General features: G+C 36.3%; 1 protein-coding gene across 4 annotated transcripts in view; it reads left to right on the top strand.

Annotated features, from left to right (window-relative positions):
• LOC145668480 (neuronal acetylcholine receptor subunit alpha-7-like) overlaps nucleotides 1-17489 on the top strand; it is a 287737-nt gene that overhangs the window by 62268 nt on the left and 207980 nt on the right. Inside the window, exon 1 of one of the 4 annotated variants that reach the window (XM_081736410.1) lies at nucleotides 2088-2202. The exons of the other annotated variants lie outside the window; for them this stretch is intronic. The gene's annotated coding sequence lies outside the window, so the exon portion shown is untranslated. Of the gene's footprint in view, nucleotides 1-2087; nucleotides 2203-17489 lie in introns of those variants that run through there. 4 annotated transcript variants of the gene reach the window in all.

Consider the following 17489-nt stretch of genomic DNA (forward strand, 5'->3'; position numbering starts at 1 on the left):
CTAAATTCCATATTAAACATGAAGACTCACACAATATTAACATTATCTATGTTTTCAGGTGTTTTATGATTTCACTCCAAAGACGTAATCAACTAAATATTAGAATCTCCGAAAGAGTATACTCTGAAACTGGAAAAGAATAAGAAAATCAGTACATTTGTGTTGAAGTTATACGTGAACATGCATACAATGAAGTCAGTTAATTTTGGTATTAACTCTGTCGGTCGTTGAAAAGTTTCATGGTCTAGTTCTGAACATTATTGTTAGATCCTTATGAAGTTTAGGAAGTTATGGACAAGGGTAAATAGATTATTATTCCCTCAATGATTTGAAAGTTTCTTGTTTGTTCGTAACACTCTATCTGTATGGTAATTAGTAGCCATCCACGTACAGAGTCTTCCAAAAGTCCTGCAAAAAAGTATAAAGCTGTAACTTTGAAAGTACTACTTTCAATCAAGGGCGTACGCAAGGGGGGGATGATGGGGCTACAGACCCCCCCCCGAAATTTTGAGAAATCAAAATGTTCAAATTAAAGTAGTAAAAAGACTCTAAAAACCTAAAAAAAGAAAGAAAATCGAGAAAATGCAGTCTTTCCCGAAAGAGAACTGGAATTTTCTTTCGCATTAGTAAAGAAAAGATATATACATAGATTATATTTTAATTTGGAGAAGTAGACGCTCTCAGATTTTGGAAAGGAAATGCACATTATCAACTGAAGTCAATTCTTTAATTTTATAAAACTCAAATAAACGAACAACGTAATATAAGTTACATTCGAGTTTCATTGATATATTCGCGGAGAAAAGTTGAATTATCCTGCCCCAGCGGAGATGGACTTACATTGTTCGATAAAAGGTGCGTCTGTTTCAAAGCGAAATAGTACTTTGAGAAATGGCCTGCACCAGGGGCGCACAGAGATGGAGGAACGAGGGGAACATTTGCCCCTTCCTGATTTATACGATTTTCTTACATTTTCAGGGATTTCGGGAGAAGATTGCATACTTTACAGGGGCTTCCCCCATGGACAATTCTCCCCCGTTAGAAATCTATTGCGGACGCTCATGGCCTACACTGTGATGTGATCGCGTGTCATAGTTGGAGAACCCATAACTATATTCTACTTCCGAGTTAATTGATGTCACTACAATACCTTGTTTACTTTGTTTCCAGTTTTACGTCCTTTGTCACTTGCTAGCACTGAGGTCTACAGCTAAAAGTGACAACCCAGCTACTACTCGGGTTTTTATTCGCTTTTAGCTCCCAGGGGAATTTGAACCCTCCAATAAATAGTTAGTATATTCTGAAATAGCCAACGTGAGATATACGGCCATGCGTTGGCTATTTCCACTTTCCCGGTGATGAAGTTAACTAACTTCATTAAAATCATTTGAAAATTTGTAATGGTTTTGGATATCTTGCCGTACTCTATACTACCTTAAGCTACAATGTTACAACACAGCAAAATTATTATTATTATTATTATTATTAGTATTATTATTATTATTATTATTATTATTATTATTATTATTATTATTATTATTATTATTATTATTATATTATTATTAAATGATCTAGTTGAAAGGTAGTTATTCTGAAGCAATGAAATTAATGGAATAGCTACCGTATCTTATTCTTTCTTGACTACGGAAAGTTGTGTTTTTACTGTGCAAGTAAAATTTTTATTCCATTAAAAAAACTGAGGTGCGAAAATTGTTTTGTGTTTATCAAAGGAAAATAAACAGCTGCATATGATAACGATAGTATAGCTTTAAATATTCGTCTCATTCTAGATGGTGACTTCGAAAAAGAGGACAGTGCCAAGGCTTTTCGGCACACGAGGTGTATCATTGATAATGGTCTTGAATTGCAGAATTTGGTTACGGGAAATTCATCCCCCTTGCTCCTTCCCTTGAAGACGACGACATTGTCTCCCCGTTTCGCGCGAATGATCGTAAGCTATAATTATCTCTTCATGTGATGAAAGCTCGCCTTCTCATTGGTCGATTCTTCTTTTGTTGCAATCTTGGGCTTATCTGCTTCTATTATCTAGAACGTTCCAGCAGTGAGTACGAGAGGGAAACGTCAGGGAGACTTTTAAAATCTTTGTTTAAATAGTGTTTTGTGATTGAAGAATTCTCGCGGAGGATCAGCCTAAGAAAAATCTTCTTTGCAAAAGAAACCAGAAAGGAAAGAGAGTTACAGGTAAGTTCAATAAAAGTGTAGTTACATTAAATTATGAATGACGATGGGCGCCCGCAGAATATTTTTTCTGCAGTGGGCTGTGTAAATTGCCATGTTGTGTTTACGAAACATTTACATCTCCTATATGTTTACCTGTATTGTTAGGTGGTCCTTATACGTGGTCCATGTCTTCCTTCCCGGTTTTGACAGCTCACCAACGATGGAAATATACAAGCCAGCTTCATCCAGCAAATATGGATAGAATTTGAGAAAGCGCTTTACACGATCCAACTAATTTATCATCCAACTTTTGTATTCGAGTATCTTTTCTGAATCTGAATTACGGGTACACAATCAATTACGTGTTAAAGACAGGGACGTAGCCAAGGAAGGCCCAGGGGGTCTGTACCTCCCCTCCAAAATTTATGGAAGTTGTTAAAATAAGGCCTAAAGTCGCGTTTTCCTTTCAATTTTTTCCAGGGGAGGACCTCCTCGAAATGAACTTCTAGCCAACGGATCCCCCCGAAACAAATCCTGGCTACGTCCCTGGTTAAAGATCATAATAGGTTCTGCAAAGAATGTACTAAAAAATCAGCGAAGTTGTTATCATTCATTGTTTTTTTCATGGAACCCATCTTCTGGAGGAAATTCGGCTCAGTGCTTCGAACACAGCAGCTTGCAAGAGTAGTTATATTTGCACGAACACTGTAGGGTGGCCTCGCGAGGCGTAGTCGCTAACGCTCTCGCCTTTAGTGCAAGCGGTCCCGGGTTCGATTCCCGGTGTGATCATCGGTCGGAAAGGTGTAACAGCTTTTTCAGGCCAGCCACCCTGAGATCTACTGCGTTTTCCTCACTCCTCCCAGACAAATGCCGGGATGGTACCTCACATATAGGTCCCAGGCCGCTTCCTTCCCCATCCATTTCTTTCTTCCTTCCCCTTCCTCGGATTGTGTGATCGCCGAGGGACGTCATCCCTCAATCGTCACGGGCTTAAGGCAGTAGATGCCGGAGTGCCCATAAATTGCATCAATTGAATCAACGAACACTATACGGGCCACACAAACGTGGTTCAAAAAAACTTTCGAAATTTTCATAAACCAGTAGGGGTTTCGATAATCCTAAAGAAGAGTTCCCTCAACCATCGTCGCGCCTATCACTTTTGTAGACAACCTTTGAAAAGTAAATTGTTCAGGTCATTTTTGTTCTTAATAATTAGAATAGTTCGAAAAACACGAATTCACTTTATGAAGCTCTCATGCATAGAATACAAGGGGGGAGTTGGTATGGGGAACTGTTCTTAAGGATTTCTGGAATTTCTAGTCATGCAAGTACAGAAGTGAACCCAATAAAAAATTTTACCTTGTATTTTTCTAGCTTCAGGTGCAACAATGATACATCTTATCGATTCCTTATACAATAATTGTATTGTATTGCAAAAAAGTAAATTGATGAATTAATTTTGTAGACAACGTTATTTTCAGTTTTAAGGTGTTGTTTGGAGAGAACATTAGTCTCCTTTCCTTTTTAAGACTTTCAAAAAGATTCTCCTGCCTTCTCTTAGCGTAGTGGCTGCAACGCGCATCTTTGGTGCATGTTGTCCAGGGTTTCATTCCCGGTGGGGGCACTCTTGGAACGCAGTGGTTTGGAGCCCAACTTTAAATTGTAGGTGTCGTACTATATAGCCCCGTTGTTGACATAGGACGTTAATTCAATCAAACAGAAAGATTCTGTTCGAGATAGTGATAGTTAACTATGTCCACTATGCAATTAGGTTTTAGCTTTTAACTCTATTCATTATGACTCTGGAAATTATCAGAAAACTTAAATAAAAAACTTCTGAGCAGAGTAATACACTTTTATTACAAAAACTAAAATAATGTGTTACGGTTTCGACAACGATACGTTGTCGAAACTGTAACACATTATTTTAGTTTTTGTAATAAAAGTGTATTACTCTGGTCAGAAGTCCTGTATTTAAGTTTTAGCTCTTAACTGTTTGTTGAAAGATTTACGTCCTGTGTCAGCAGTTGGGCTATTAAGAACGGGAGCTATAGTATAAAGCGGACTCCAAACTACAGCACTCAAAGTACCCTCATCGAGAATCAAACCAAAGACCATGCGCACCAAAAATGAGCGCGCTAGCCATCGATTAAGTGGGGGTTTAGCTTTTGAAACATAAGAAGAATATTGAAAATGCCGTATACTGTGTGCAGAATAATTTTGTTTTTATGTCAATTTTTAATGCGTAAGTAAGCGAACTGGTGACATTATTTCGTGTGCGTAGTCTTAGTTATATCCCTATTTAGTTATTATAACAGTTAGGTTAAGTGTTAATGGTTTTACATGGTCGATGTGAAGCAGTTTTAAAACCCTGAAAAAATACTTAGTGAAATACTATTTCAGTTGTTAACGGATTAGTCTATTTTGTAAGAAATAGAGAATGGCCCGTTTAGATTGCCTTGCCCTTATATGGCGGCGTCCATGGATTTTTCCGACCGATAAATATATTATAGGTACGTTATCAGAATCAAATTTTATTTTTGATATCAGTGTCTCGAGATACTTCTTCATTTGTCTATCTTATAATTTTTTTTTTTATTTTTCAGATGAAGAGAACAATCCTGGCTAATTTTACTTCACGCAAGAAGGGAAATACTGGAGACGAAGCTGGCCCTTCTTCAACATCAGACTTCGCTGGAGATGAAGCTGGCTCTTCTTCAAGATCAAACTTCGCTGGAGATGAAGCTGGAACTTCTTCAAGATCAGACTTCGCTGGAGATGAAGCTGGCCCTTCTTCAAGATCAGACTTCGCTGTAGATGAAGCTGGCCCTTCTTCAAGATCAAACTTCGCTGTAGATGAAGTTGGCCCTTCTTCAAGATCAGACTTCGCTGGAGATGAAGCTGGCACTTCTTCAAGATCAGACTTTGCGTGTGATGAACCAGTCATTTCTCCAAGATCAGACTTTGCGTGTGATGATCTTGTCACTTCTACAAGTTCGGACTTCGCTGGTGATGATTCTGGCACTTCCACAATGGACTTCATTCACGATGAATGTAGCTTCTCCGCAAGATTAGAAGCTACTAGGGTTGGTGATACACCCATTTATGACGGGCCTTGTTCAATTTCTATCGGAATAAGAGAACACGTTCATTCTTCAGTAAACGATATATCAAATTTCATTAACGTCGAACTCAACAATATGGAAAATGGACAAATTGAAGTATCTTTGGACACCATCTTTGAGCTACCAGTTTCCGACTGAAGATTCTAGGACTTTCAAGCGTCATTTTCAAAGAAAATGCTGGACGAGTATAAGTGGCTCCTCTACTCGAAGATAAAAAGTGGATTGTATTGTAAAAGTTTTTTTTTTTTTTTTTTTTTTTTTTTAGATAAAGGAAACGTTGGTAAGGGTTCTCATCAAAAAGTTGTCCTCTTCATATCCAAGCCCTTTTACAATTTGAAAAATGCTTTAGAATCATTTAGAAATCATCAATCTCTGCAGTACCATAAAGATGCAGTTCTCACTGAAAGGACTTTTTTAGACTTCGCAGAAAAGAAGAAAGTACCAATCGACCAAGTACTAGATGTAAAAAGGAAGAAAGTTATTGAAGATAATCGGCTGAGGTTGAATGGGATACTGGAGGAAGTGAGACTATGTGGCATGCAAAACATTCCTCTACGAGGACATTCCGATGCAGGACGTATATCCCTCATCGCACCTGTCAATAACGATGGAAATTTCCGCAGCCTTTCAAGATATTGGGTTTACGGAGGTGACCTACTACTCAGAGAGCAACTCGAGAGCAGTGCAAGAAACTCAATGTACACAAGTCCAAGAATACAAAATGCATTGATTGAGTCTTTTGGGAGCCTTAATCAAAAGAAGATTATAGAAGGAGTGTGTCAGAGCCCTTTTTACACAGTGTTAGCTGACGAAACAACAGACATTTCTCAAGTTGAACAATTTTCATTGTGCCTCAGATATATTACTGAATCCAAACCCTTTGCTATAAAAGAGGACTTTCTTACGATGCCACTGGTTTATGCCTGTTTACGATGTCACGGGTCAAGGTTTAGCGAGAACATTGCAAGAAAAACTCATAGAACACGGGCTTGATTTAATCTATATGAGAGGTCAAGGCTATGATGGAGCATCTACCATGAGAGGCGAATTCAGAGGTGTCCAAGCTATTTTAAAGAAATCCTTTCCAAAAGCAATATACACCCATTGTGCGAGTCATTGCTTAAATTTGTGTATATCTGATACGTTTAAAGTTCAGGTTGTTTGAAATGCTATTGGCGTAATATCAGAGACGTGTTCATTTTTTCGAGCCAGTGCAAAGCGTACCTCCATTTTAAAACAAAAAATTAAAGAACTGAAACCAGACTGTGATAATACAACAATGAAAACACTTTGTGAAACGAGATGGTGTGATAGGCATGATACTGTATTACTTTTTAAAGAAATGCTTATACCAATTGTTTCAGCTCTTGAGTGCGTTAACCAACATCGAAGAAAGCATTATTAATTTTAAATAGCATTGAAACACCGTCCTTCATTCTAGCTCTGATTGTCACATCAAAATTGTTGGGACTGACCTACAATCTTTCAAAATACCTTCAAACGAAAGGCATCGATTGGCACAAAATGCTGATTCTGAGTTTCACAAACTGTTCAAAGATTCTCTGGAACTTGCAGCTCATATAAATATTCAAATAACAATTCCAAGAACAGTTGGTCTCCAACACAATCGAGCCAATCCACCTTGTAGAGACCCGGAAACATATTATAGAGACACTTTTTATACCATGCTTAGACGACATGATTTCTTCTCTAGATGAAAGGTTCTTAGCTCACCAGGATACTGTGTCATCTCTTCTGTATCTTATACCAACTAACTGTGATGTGCCATTTGATAAAGTTCGACAAGCATTTGAATTCTATAGAGACGACTTGACTGACTCTTACGGAGAAGTACTTTTGGGAGAGTGGGATTTATGGAGACAAAAGTGGAAATCAGAAGAAAAACTTGGAAGTGTTCTTGACGCATTAGACGAATGCGATGAAAATATTTCCCCAAATATAAGCATACTATTAAAAATACTTGCTGTACTTCCTGTTTCTACAGCTTCAGTTGAACGAAGCTTTTCGAAACTAAAATTAATTAAAACGTATATGAGGAGCACAACAAGTGAAAGTAGATTGAATGGAATTGCGTTACTCTCTATTCATAGAGATCACAAATGATCATGTCATCGACCATTTTGCTGGATCTGGGAACGCAAGACGTTTGCAACTCGCTTTATAAACCTGTGTATAAATTACATGTTTTTTATATAAAATGTTATTGTTTTCTACAGTCCTCTTCCTACAAGAGCTTACATTATCTATTACGATACTTTGACCAATTGCCTTCGTTATATACACTACTATAGATATAGAAATAAATTATACTAATGGAAAGAGGATTTTGTTTAAATAATAAAAAAACTTTTGTTTTAGATTAAGCTCGGTATTGTAATAAAATAATTTAACTTTTAAATGCACAGTTGTTTTTGGTAGATAAATGTTAAATGGAATTATCACTTTACAAAGTTCCTTTTTTGTGAGACATCGATGTTCTCGTTCTGAATGGATGTAGCAAATATGCCGAATATACTAAATATTTTATTGTTAAGGCTACTTGGTTTCTTTCCTAAATTAAAAAAAATTGCACATCAACAGGTAAAAATATTTTCAGGGGTATTCATCCAAGCTGCGACTAAAGTAGGAAATGTAATATTATACTAATTGCCCCTAAAATTATGCTAATTTTGTAAAAAAAAAAAAAAAAAAAAAAAAAAAAAAAAAAAAAAAACATTTCTGTGTATTTCCCTGCGCACCAGGAATGTGTGTCATCTCTCCAGCGATTTATTCCAACCTACTGTGTCATGTTATTTGACAAAAGTTCATTTACTGTATGTACTATATTCTTCACAACTGATTTCAGCCCCCCCCCGAAAATAAATCCTGCGTACGCTACTGCTTACAATTTTGTATTTTGTTTGTAATGTTTAGTGGAAATGTTAAAATTTTTGTTGGCAACAATGAGCGGATGTAAACGTTGACGTCATAACCGCAAATCACGTGACAAAGATGGCGTCTACTCAAGAGAAAGCGCAGTGTGTGGCGTGGTTTTGTGAGTTAAAACCTAGTGTTTTTGTGAGAAGAAAATTCCGACAAAAATATCAGAAACAAGCACCTGCAGGTTCAAGTATCAAGAGATGGTACGATAAGTTCCTAGCTACCGGTAGTGTCTTAGACTTGCCTCGTAGCGGAAGGCCAACAACCAGTGTTGATATGATTCAGTCCGCGCAGGAAAGCGTGTTTCGAAGTCCAAAGAAATCGTTGAAACGCAGATCCTTGGAGCTGCGAGTGCCAATGACAACGCTACACAATATCGTTCGTAAGAAAATTATATAGGAGTTTACAAGCAAAAACCGAAAAATGTTCAGGACCTCCGGAAGAAGATACTTGATGTGATTGGGAGTATTACGGGTGAAATGCCATTCTTGGATTCCCGAAAAGACTTCAGCAATGTATGGACGTAAATCGTGCTCATTTGGAGGTTTGGCGTTGAAAAATGCTTGGAAACAAAATTTCAGACTTTCTTACAAGTCCATTAAAAGTTTTGTACAAATACAATAAATGGTTACAACTTACAGCTTTTTACTTTTTTGCAGGAGTTTAGGAAGGCACTTGATATCATCTGGTACCGTCAGTATTTTCAGATTACGTCATCACTTCGGAAAACAGATGTTTTTAACCACGTCACTGTTACGGGCATGGGGTGTCTACACTTGGTATCAATGTCTCATTGTTGTTTCGGAACGCTACACTTCTACTCAGTCTACCACTAGCATTCAAATTTGTCCAACAAAAGAGACAACTACCTTTTATTTTCAATTTTTCTTCCCCTTCGTATGTTTCTATCATTTGTGAGGACGGACGTCGAACCCCAACCCATGCTTTATATCTAGAAAGTATCTCTAAGGACAGGTCTTCTCTTTGTGGAATTTTCACTCAGTGGCGTAACTAAAGGCTTGGGGGCCCTCCCGCAGACAGCGTGGTGTGGTTCCCCTTTCTACGTGTCACTTCACTATTTGGGGCCCCCCCTAAAGGCTTGGACCCCCGCAATGCAGGGTCTGCGGGGCCCTTATGTACGCCCCTGGTTTCACTGCACTCGCACTTATTGTTCAAAAGTTCTGACACTTCAAATTTCGGGCGGCGCAGTTATACGTACTGATTGTAACTCCGAAGATTATCGTTAGATCCTCATGAAGTTTACATGAGACAAGAAAACAATATTCTTTTAAACAAATAAAAAAAAATGAATTGTGGGAATCTGCTCACGTGTTGAAATTATGCGTAAACATATATTAAAGCCGGTTGATTACGGTTTTCACACTACATCCATTAAGGTGTTTCATTATCTAGCTCCAAAAGTTAAAAAAACGCCACAACCTCCTTTTATTTCATTACTATCATTACATTCTGATGAAATTCAAGTGGAACCAACAGGAAAATATAATCCGTCACATAAAAGATGAATAATCAAAATCGATGCACACATGTTGAAGGTATGCGCTAATATAGATACAACATATTTCTGTAGTACTTCAGTAGTATATAAATATCTATTTCTGCAGTGTATGTATTATTTTTTTTAAAATTTATGCACGGATTTTGCACTCCTGCACCGTTAATCTCAGTGTTACACGCTTGCCTCTGCTCACTCCGACTTGCACACTTTTCTGTAGAACAAAGAATATATTTCCTCGAAAAGTGAACAGCAAGCAATCAAATGATAATTTTTTGTAACAGTACTTTCATTTCATGTTTATATACACACAGTATAAATCTGTACGCATAAGGTGGACAGGCTTATTGAAGAGACCTCTGAGTGCATAAGCAGATTATTTATAACAAGGAAAGTGATTTTTTAAAAATCGTTACTGTCAGTGGCACTCGGATTCCTAGTCTCCTCATTAGAAGTCTAAATCGTATGTGTAGCCTTTCTCTTATCATGGCTTATATTTCAGTCATCCTTACATGATGTGGTATTTCTCAAGTATCTCAGTACTAGCTACTACACCTACAGATTTGTAGCTTACGTATATGTTTTCTTAGAGCTATGTAATGAATTACTCTTCCAATTCAAGTAACATATATTTATACTTTTATGTTGAGCTATTCTCTTCTAAGTTAGGATTATATTACTTGAATTTAATTTTGGTTATCCTAGTTTTAAATATTCTTTGAAAAACATTGCCGTTTTCTGTGATTTTGTTTGGCATGCTTAAGATTAATCTGCATCCAAACTAAAGAATGGAACTCTTATTCGCTAAACTCAAGAGTTTATCCATTACATTTATGACTTGATCATGAAACGAAGTCGGTACAAAGTATCAACTTTAATAACAAACAAGAGCTGTTGTGGTGACGTCACTACTTGCTCGTTCAATAGTGAATATTCTTGGGATTTAGCTCTTGGGATCGGTGAAAATGCTTCTCTCCTGTATGACCTAAGAGCATCCAAATATGTAAATTACGTAACCTCTAATTGCGCCGTTGCCACAGCAATTAGCAAAGCGAGAGTTCTGTCTTTTTATTGTTTGTCTTTACCTGACTCAAATTCCTCCCACATTGGAATTAAGGAAAAGTGAGAATGTAAGTTTAATTTACATTCTTTACGTTCTTCTCTTTTGTTTTAATGATTTCTATTTGGGGTGTAATGAACTAAACTGCTTTTACATACTTATTCGCCTGCTTCCCCTTCCTACATTGCAACTCTTAGACCCCTACCTTCTTTGTGTTAGAAAAAAATAAGAAGTTTAAAATCCTGAAGGTAACATATCGTTGATTACCTAGTATAAAATTCCATTTCATATCAAGAGCTCACTGGAAAAGTGCTATTTCCACCGAGTTTACTTCCTTCTAACTCAAATAAGTGTTGAATTGAATAATAATGTTGGAACAACAACGAAAAAACTGTCCGTGCCTGGAATAATTGTGGTTAACGTTCCCTTTCAGGTCAGTAGCTACGTAAAATGAGACTTATTGCTTAAACTAGTATCTGAATTCTTAACTTCTATTGGAGCTTTTGTCCAATGTTACTATTTCAGTTGAAGATTGAACATGGGCACAGTGGGAGCGATTTCTATATATTTTTTTGGAGGGGAGGGGAGGAAGGAGACCGTTCTGATATGTGTGTTTTGTTGTTAGATATCCAAGTAAAGATGCCTAGTTCCTGGTGGACCCAAAGGTAACTTTGGAGAAGCACGAGTGTCCCTGGGTCTCCTCCACGATCAATGCCCGTGGATCAAAAGTACAGAAAGAACGCATGTTAGATACTTGATCATGGGCACCCGAAGGGGAGGTCAGGGTGGGGTCCGAGCCCCCCTGGCTCACGAAAATGCATTAAATATCTTAAGATTTTCTTAATATAAATAAAACATACCAAACATAATATAACAATCAGGAGCCCCCTTCCCCCTAGAAAATTTCCTTCGGACGCCTATATACTTGATCGTTATAGAGCATCTCAACGGAACTTATATCAGATGAAGGAACGTAATTACATGATCGATTGAACCATTCGGCTACAAGGAAGGATAATGATTACATTACTCCTTGAAGGAAAAGAAAATTGTAATTTAACATTTCTACGAAATGAAAGCTGTTATCTGTAATTACATTCACATGGATCATTTGCAAATATCTTAATCGTATAATAATATGAGTTATTATTTCTGTGTAGCTCGTAAAATGTAGGTAATAAATTCATCATCTTTATACACTTCTTAAAATGTTATATTCTACACATACGCTATTCTAATGGAAACTTGAGAGGCAATCAAACTACGGAACTGAAACTCAGCAAAACAAACAATACGGTTATTAGGAAATCAGATAATTTTACCTGATGGCAATCGTGATATATGTTCATAAATTTGAATGTTCTTAATACACAATTTCTCTTCTTCATAAGGAGGTAACTGTGATCTTGCTAGTGGGTATATTTTCCGGGAGCAGCAGTTTGACACTCATATATTGGAGTTTATGCGTCTACCTTATAGCATAATTTATTACTGCAAATTTTGAACAGCCACACCAATACAACTAATCAAATAACACAACTAGTACTCCTTCTTTTATGCTTTTATTTTTTTGGTAGGATGTAGCTTTTTACAATAGAGACCTTCCTAGTAGTATAAAGTTTCTTCTAATTACCGAAGAATAGAAAAAAAGTTGTTGCATAGTTAGATATACTTATAGATCGTAGATGTACAGAAATGCAAGAAAATTCCATCAAATCATTAATGGAACATCATACATAAAACACTTTAAACTCTTTCTCTGTCACCTTGATTTCAGTATCCTTGCAACATTAAGCCTTTTGCAACAAACTATCTACATTTAGCGGAAACCAAGCACTCTACAGAAACTGACAGGCCAACACTGTGTACCACCATAGTAGAGGTATGCGCCGGCCGGAATTTTTAGCCGAGGCCCGACCCGACCTGTTAATTTATAATGTGAGGCTCGAGCCGAGTCCGAAATATGTTTTATCCTTTAAGCCCGAGCCCGGCCCGAGCTCATGTGATAATCAAATGAGCCCGAAATAAGCCCTAATTACAGAAATTTAATAATTAACCTAAAATTGTAGTTTTATTTACAACAGTTAGAGGTTTAATTTTGCAGTTTAAAAGCTTACATGATTCAGAAAGAATAACGAAATAAAGCTTATCATTTACACTTGCTAACTATATGAATTCTCTAAAGATGGTGATTAATATAAATTCGGTCTCTTTAGCCTTGGTGCATAAATGTGGGACGCCAGACTAAATATTTCATTTCATTTATATAAGTTCTTATGAAATGCCCAACTTGAAATGAATACTCCAAATATCTAAAACAAAGTGTCAAAATGTGCAAATTCTTATGCAAATAGATGTGTACAAAACTCACTCTGATAGCCCTCAAAGCAATCGATTGCTCACACTCTGACTGCTCAAACTTTCATTCACAGATAATATAAATACGTTTATTTCTGTTATTTTAATTTTTCTCTCCACTACTACTACAAACTACACAGTTAGCTTTACTCTCAATTACAAAATGATAATCAGATTTTTAGTGTGGGCGTCTCAAGTTAAAAATTTAGATGTACTTTAAAAGTTCTCCAGGAAGAATGGTCCCACAAATACCGTTGTACAGTATATTTACAAAGTTAGGCCCGAAAAGGCCCGAGAAATATGGTTGTATATTTAAAAATTTACGGCCTGGGCCCGGGCCGAGCCCGAAGTGATATATGCTTCGTAGGCCCGAGCCCGTGCGGACCTCTACACCAGAGTATAAAAACTTTATGCATAAGTCCCACTTTACAGAGAATGTCTACAATGAGAACTACTCCTTGACGCTAAATGGCGTCAATGGCACACAGCAATAGGCATGAATGACACCATATGGCGTCAAGTAGCAGAGAACGAGTTAAAGAAAATATAAACACTAAAATATACTTATATATGAATTTAAGTGGAACAAATCTTTCAAACAAACTATTATAATAAATAAATTAATTAATTTTAAATGTTTTCAATTATTTTATACGTAAAAACATTCCGTGAGAATAACTTATCCGATTATTGAAAACCACATTGAGTTGTAAACAACGGTTCTCGATATAATCTAAAATAGGTCAAACTGATGATCTCCTTTTTGCTCCTTTTTAAGTCGGCTAAATGATTCCATAGTAGAAACTGTCAATGATAATATAAAATATTTTTTTTTCTTTCGGAAATACTTGGGATCATAAAAATATATAACGATCACCTACTGAAGATCGTCTCTCATAGAGCACCTCTCGTGCATCCTTTCAGAAAAGCGCTGGGATAAAAGAGTTCATCATTAGATCTTTCTCCTTTCTCGTTGCACACACTAATTTTTTCCAAGATTTGAAAATTTGCCCACAGTGATCGCCAGGTGTGCATCTAGAAATTCTTGCTAGGAGAGGTCCAAATTTTGAGGCGGGGATCGTGTACTACAACACATTACGTCTATGTAATATTAAACCAGTGACATTTTGCACTCAAAAAGACGATAAGTAATTGTTAAGTACTGTCACATATATTCTCAGAAAAATGATAGGTTGGTTTTATAAGAAAAGAAAGAGTAAAGATGATCAAAGCTTTATACTATATAAATCATTTCTTTGCTAAGAAAACATAATAGTTTCATTAAGAAAGTGTATAAATGAATGTAGAATTAAGATTTGGGGCGAGGGGGGGGGGTCCGGACCCGATGGTCTTCTCTCGTGGATGCGCTCGTGACGATTGCGCAGTAATGATATGTTACAAAAACAATTTAACTCTTTGTAACAGCAATAAATCATAGCCACGTAATCGGAATCGTGCATGTTTCGATGTGATCTTACAAAATATGGTAAATTTATTTATAACGGAATCATACGGCACCATGTTCTACTTACAAATCTATCACCACACTTTGCTACCCTTATCGAGTGTAAACTTGGGAATTTCGGGAGGGAAATGCTGTTCCTCATCATCTTCCCTGGATACTTCATTGCTATTCCATCAAAAGACCACGACCAACCCCATTGGGAACAGCCTTGAATACACCCATTAATCAATTGCAACGCAAGTATAAGTAATGAACTATACGAAAACTAACCTTATCAAATTAGGGAACAATTTACTTAGTGACGTTGGAGGGAAAGACTAAGAAGCTACAGAACAAAAATTAGTTGAAAGATACAACAAGAATTTTCTTCAATAAAAAAAAAGAAAAAAAAAAGAAATGCGAATCATCTCCACAAAATAAATCCTGATAGGACTGATAGGCCTTTGAAATTTCGACAGTATTTGTGAAGTAAAGTACCACTAAAGAAAGATGTTTTGGAAAAGCATTGTAGAAAGGCGAGATGGGAGTTCCATTTATTATAATAAGATGCCCATATGACAGAATCCTTTAAATTTTGAGTCTTGAAATTTGATATTTTCAAAATAATTTCTTTTTATTTTGAAAATACGTGTTTTATTCAAAATAATTAATACGTGTTTCAGCGTATTTTAAATATGTAATCTAAAAGGGAGCGAAGAATGAGATATTAAGAAAAAGGAGTGGATTAGTTCGCTTACCTAGGTGAAATATCAAAAAGGCTGAAACATATATATTTTTTAATTATTCTAAATGAAAATTCTAAAATTTTATGTCACCAGGACTTCTGCTAGTTACAACGTATAAAGTCTATTTAAGGATTTTATTTCATTATTGTTGACTTTTCTTTCTTTCTTTTTCTTTCTTGTAAGTTGTATTCATTCTTCACTTATTATAAGACTCGTGAAAAGAAAAGACATGGTCGCTGGAGAATTTTTGGAATTCTCATTTTTCTTTCCAGTGAGTTAGTTGTCTTTCCTCGTTTTCAATTTGCCAAGCGTCTCGTCGTCACTGCTTATTATCATTTAAGCTAAATTAGTTTTGGTTTCTATAGTTGTCATTTGTTTTTTTTAACCACCTCACCTTTTTCTCTGCTCTAACGAAGAGTCTGATTCTTTTGTATCGTCGAATATAATTAACTTGTAGTTGCGTGGCTGATGTTAATATTATATTTCATTTTCTTTTGCTTTCTTTTCAGTGCCTCAATAAACTAAGCAAAATACTCAGTAAAATGTTTATGACTGAAGGGCATCAAATATATGTATTGGACAGTTGCACCGATTTCAGTATTACGTTTATTATTGGGGGCGGGCACATATGTTTTCCAGATATCGTCTAACACGACATCAGTGATGATTTCAATATAAATACGGAGGTATAAGCAAATATCATAGGGTCGCTGGGGTCCGTCGGCCCCCCAGAATCAATGTTATGGTATGGAGGGATCATGGTGAGTAGAGCATTCACTCGTAGTGCAAAGACTCTCGGGTTGAATACAAGACCACAAGAATTTATGGCACCCACCGTATTTGCGGATTTCCTTGCAATTCATCTGTTTCTTCTTATTTTTCATTCTACTAGTTTATTTACAATTATTTATTAGTTTTTAATGTAAAACAGAACCTAACTTCATTTCATTTTACTACAAATAATGCATTAGATTGATCCACATGAAATTGACGTTTTAATATGTATATTTTATTTATGTCATAAACACATAATTTTTGAAAATATTTGACTGAATTATGCACCAAATTATGTTCCATCTGTATCAAGGCTAGGGATGGCCAATTCCGGATAGTAAAATCGGAAAAATTCCGGACTTCGGAAAACATCCGGACTTCGAAAAAATTCCGGAACTCGGAAAACTCCGTAATTTAGAAGATTTCGGAAAAATTCCGGAATTCGGAAAAATTATTTTCCTTTTTGTAATCCTAAGAATTTTGTTTCAATGCAAAGGAACAAATTTTCTTTTTGTAATCCTAAGAATGTATGATGCAAGTTAAGCTGGAACTTACATCCTAAAGTATATACTACTCAATCTTTTCATAGTTAACGAGACGTAGCCCATAAGCGTGATGTACTCCTTCTTTCGATTTTTGTTTTCAATACTTATCTTGGATTTGAAATATTCTTGAGTGTCAAAAAAGAAGAAATTTGAACATAAAACTGTTTATATCAAATAGAATAGCAGTAAAATCTACTTACTAATGAATGAAAAAGAATATATATATTCAAGTGGCCTATAGAAATATTTCCTTTTACAAATGTAGCTGTACGTTAAGGCTTTTGAAGAGTTCACTATTATCACTTATACAAATTAGTCACATATTAACACGAAACATGGAATACCATTCAAAATCTCACAGATATTTTAAACATGATTTAGTGAATGTCGGTGCTGATTTTCTAGACAGTTCAACCGACTGTAGCAAATATTGGCTCTGTTCTTCATTGTTTGTGATTTTCTGCGAAAAATCCTGTACCAGTTTGACTCCACGTGCATTTACAACCTTTAAATTTCTTACAAACGATTTCATTTCATTGTAGTGGAGATTCTCTTTCCAAGTCGATGGACATTTTTTCAGCCAGGCACCATTCTGTTGAAATCTTGGGGGGCGCAGTGGCTCAGTGGTAGAGCGTTCACCTCCGGTGCTTGAGGTCCCTGGTTCGATTCCAGCTCGCGCTAGTGGGTTTTCTCGGGGTTCTCCCGTTTCCTCCCACTTTCTTCATTCCACCATTTCACTCATCTCTCATCTCTCCTTTAGCCTAACCGGCATATCCGTGGGACGTAAAACTTAAAGATAT

The sequence above is a fragment of the Thermobia domestica genome, chromosome 13, assembly GCF_964235325.1.
Source record: "Thermobia domestica chromosome 13, izTheDome1.hap1.1, whole genome shotgun sequence".
Classification (NCBI taxonomy): Eukaryota; Metazoa; Arthropoda; class Insecta; order Zygentoma; family Lepismatidae; genus Thermobia; species Thermobia domestica.